The following is a 4,364-nucleotide window of genomic DNA, read 5'->3' on the forward strand; positions in this document are numbered from 1 at the left end:
GGTGGTATTTCAACAGCGGTCAAAACTGCCAACGAAAGGAAGGCTCAACTCCAGGCTCAAAAAGAATTGGAAAGACATAACAAAGAGTTGGAGAAACAAATTAGTGGAAGTGGTGTAATTGTAGATTTTGCTGAAAAACTTGAAGGTCTGCCTGATAAAGCGAGATTGTTAGTTGGAGATATGCTTTCTTCTATAGCACAAGCAGGTGTAAAATTAACGAAAAGAGGTAATGGATTATATCTTTCTAATAAATAAATGAGCATTGATGAGTGGTTGAAAGAATTTGGAAAGAATACAACATCAAATTTACAACTTGCCAAATATTGTAAGAAATTAAAAATTCATAATGTGGTTATTTGTATGAGAGATGAATTAACAAATGTGCCGAAACATACAAAGAATATTATTATGAACTTAGAAGATAATAATGGGAACGGTTCTCATTGGGTTTGTATTTTTAATAGTCAAGACAAATATTATTTTGATAGTTTTGGTCTTCCACCACCTGTTGAAGTCATAAAATTCTTACAGAATGGTGTTTATCAAACATTTCAAGTCCAAGAATTAAATTCCAAGTGTTGTGGTCAATTATGTCTATATGTGTTATTTCAACTCAACAAAAATAAAAAATTTTATGATATTATTTTTAATCTAATATAAATGACTTATGTTGGTAAAGATGGTTCTATCTTTGGTGTATCTCAAGAACTGGATATTGATTTATCAAATTATTATACAAAGGCACAGGCTGAACGACATAAATATAATATAAACAAAAATATTAACATGAAAAATGCTTATAAATTAAAAAATTATCCAAGCCCGACTGACGCGAATGACTTGGTGAGATTAAGCGATTTATCACAATATATATACTTAAATAAAACGGCTGTGTATTCCAAAGATACAGAAGTGTTGATATTATCTCCAGGTCATACAGAATTCACAGTTCGAATTAAAATAAATTTTTATAAAGAAGGGCGTATCGTTTGTATGAGAATAGAACAATGGGGGTATGATATGAATGATTTAGGGTATAATTGGTCATTTAAAATTAACCTCGAAGACCTGGAACAATTAAATCAGTCTCGTAAGGAAGAATATTATCCACTTGGTATCGAGAATGAGTTTTGTGGAGCCACGATTAGTAAACAACAAATAAAAGAATTTAATAAGGGTAAATATAATAATGGTTTTGCCCTTGTTTATCTCATGAAAACAGAAAAAACAGGATTATATATAATAAGTAAGGAAATACAAAATGATTTAACTATGGGAAGATGGGGAGGTGTTTCGTGCCATAATATTATTCTAACATATATTTCTAATACATAAATGACAGCAAGAAGGCTTCAAGAAAATTATCATTTCTGTGTCCAAGCATACCTTCAAGAAAAGGGTATTCGTTATTTTAATAAATATGTTCTACAACATAAGAATGAGGTATTTTCAATAAAAGATTGGCATTATGCTGATGTTGATAAACCGACAACTTTAGATTTAATTAGAATGTTAAATAATGAAAAAATTATAAGGTTAAGAAAAGGTAAGGCTCTTTTAGAAATTCAAAAGAAATTTTATTGGTTTCCTGTTGTAAAAAATTATTTTGGATACAGGAATAACAAGAAATCCTGATGAATATATGTATAATATTCTATGGGGTGTAAACGATTCAAGGATAGTAAGGGATGAGGAAGGAGTTGAAGAAGAGAGGGAAGAGGAGGAAAAGGAGAAGGAGGAGAGGGAGAAGAAAGAGAAGGAGGAAAGAGAGAGAATAAATAAATATTATAGTATGGAAACCAGTGAGATTCAAAAAGAATAGAGGTATTACAGAAAATAACTCAACCCACCGAGGAGGAATACAAAGAATTAACAAGTCTATTTGCAATACTTTCGACAAAACTATTGGCATCGTCAAGCTATTCATTTTAATTCAAGTTTTTTCTTAAATAAATGGAGGAGAGAGTGAAGGCATTTCTTAGGATTCTTTATGTTTTAAAAATTAAGATTCAAATGTGCATGTTGGAAACTAAAAAGGTTTTTGCACTCTGCAGGAATTTTTCTCATAAATAAATGAGTTATTGTCTCAAATGTAAAAAGAAAACTAATACTAAAAATATTTCATATATTAAAAGTAAAAATAACAGGGTTATACAAAAAGGTATATGTTCGGTGTGTGGTTCAAAAAAATCAATTTATCTCCAAACACAAACTCGGAGGAGATATACAAAAGTTTTTATCAGGAAGTAAATTTACAACTACTGGAATACCAGGGGAATTACATCTTCCAGGGTATTCTTTCTGTGGTCCAGGCACAAACTTGGATAAAAGATTAGATGAGGCAGACAATCCTAAATCCTGGAGTAAACCAATCAATAGAGTTGATGAAGTGTGCATGAGACACGATATTGATTATGGGAATACCACAACGTTGGAAGAAAAGCATGAAGCCGATAGAGAAATGTTGTATAATTTGTCTCTGATACAAAATCCAACCTTGAGAGAAAAAGTTGATAGGTTCATCGTGAAGAAGATGATTAGTGCTAAATTGAAACTTGGACTTGGAAATTCAAAAAACTCATAGGCTCTAATGATGCCATTAAGACTGAAGAGCAATTAGCTGATGAATTACATAAACCAATATTCACAAAGTTTCAGAGAAGGAAAGTTTATTCCAAGGAAGTTGATTATATCTGGTCTGCTGATTTGATTGAACTCAATAATGATAAGGGGTACAAGTATGCTTTAACCGTTATTGATTTGAGGAGTAGATATGCGTGGGTTGTCCCTTTAAAAAACAAAACAGGTAATACTCTTATGTTAGCTTTTCAACAGATATTTAATAAAAGTAAGAGAAAACCTAAAAAATTGTGGACTGATGAGGGTAGAGAGTTTTATAACAAGACATTTATGAATTTTCTAAAAAATAACAGTATTACATTATACAGTACCTTTAATGAAGGGAAGGCAGTTGTTGTTGAACGTTTTAATCGTACCTTAAAGAGAGACTATATAAAAAATTCACACAACTCGGTTCACAACAATGGTCATCTTTTATTCAGGATATTGTGGATAAGTATAATGACACGATTCACACGTCAACGAATATGAAGCCATCAGAAACATTTACAAAATTAAAATATGAAAAAGAGATTAATGTCAGAAAACCTAAGTTCAAAGTTGGTGATATCGTAAGAATATATAGGTGGAAATCTCATTTTGAAAAGGGTTTTACTGAACGATGGACGAAAGAACTTTTTAAAATTGTTGATGTAATAGATACAGTTCCTTGGACTTATAAAATATATGATTTGGAAGGGAAGAGATTTTAGGTTCATTTTATTCACAGGAATTACAAAAGACAAAACTAAGCAGATAATACACCTTTGTGGACACTCGAGGGCCAAGTCCGAGGTGTATAACAGTATATAATGTGTGTCAAGGGGTGGACGTTCTTACATCTGTGAACCCCAAACACAGAATCCTCAACTGAATAGTCAAGGCTTAACTTTTGTGTGTGTGTGTGTGTGTGTGTGTGCAATGGGAGCAATAGGTTGGCGCTTCACTCCCTCCTACTATACACCGTTGTGGACACTCGAGGGCCAAGTCCGAGGTGTATAACAGTATATAATGTGTGTCAAGGGGTGGACGTTCTTACATCTGTGAACCCCAAACACAGAATCCTCAACTGAATAGTCAAGGCTTAACTTTTGTTTGTTGATGTGTATGTGTGTGTGTGTGTCCCAACCCTCACATTCAAAATCTCAACCCCAACCCTCACATTCAAAATCTCAACCCCAACTCAATCCTCACCCAACACAGTCTTTTTCAAAATGAGATTTCCACCTATATATATATATATATATATATATATATATATATATATATATATATATATATATATATATATATATATATATATATATATATATATATATATATATATATATATATATATATATATATATATTTTACGTTTTTTTTTTTTTTCTCTTCTTCCAATTCTGTCTTTTAAGGCTTTCAGGTTTGATGACATAGAAAGAGGGAGTAAGAACTTTCTTGATAGGTTTAAATCCCAAAGAGTGGTAGCATTTCAAGTCTTCAAAATAACCCCAACTTTCCAAGTCTCCAAGGTAGTTATTTAAACCATCAAGGCAGAACTCATTTACTGATTTTTTCAAAATTTGTGAGTCTCCAAGGTAGTTCCCATATTTAGAACCATCTTGGCAGAACCCTTTTCCTGAGTCTCCAAGGTAGTTATTTAAACCATCAAGGCAGAACTCATTTACTGATTTTTTCAAAATTTGTGAGTCTCCAAGGTAAAACTTGTATTCTGGCTCATCAACGTATAACTTGTTCAGTGG

The 4,364-nt window shown here is 31.9% G+C and overlaps 1 long non-coding RNA gene across 1 annotated transcript in view; it reads right to left on the reverse strand.

Moving 5' to 3' along the window:
* Window positions 1-3,319: 3,319 nt before the first annotated feature.
* Window positions 3,320-4,364, reverse strand: part of LOC147007121 (uncharacterized) — a 2,424-nt gene continuing 1,379 nt past the window's right edge. Inside the window, exon 3 of the long non-coding RNA XR_015054387.1 lies at window positions 3,320-4,364. This exon is cut by the window's right edge and continues 213 nt beyond it. This is a non-coding gene — a long non-coding RNA (uncharacterized LOC147007121).

Source organism: Eptatretus burgeri, unplaced genomic scaffold, assembly GCF_056783735.1.
Source record: "Eptatretus burgeri isolate ZD-2024b unplaced genomic scaffold, Ebu_testis_v1 Ebu_testis_scaffold_627, whole genome shotgun sequence".
Lineage (NCBI taxonomy): Eukaryota > Metazoa > Chordata > Myxini > Myxiniformes > Myxinidae > Eptatretus > Eptatretus burgeri.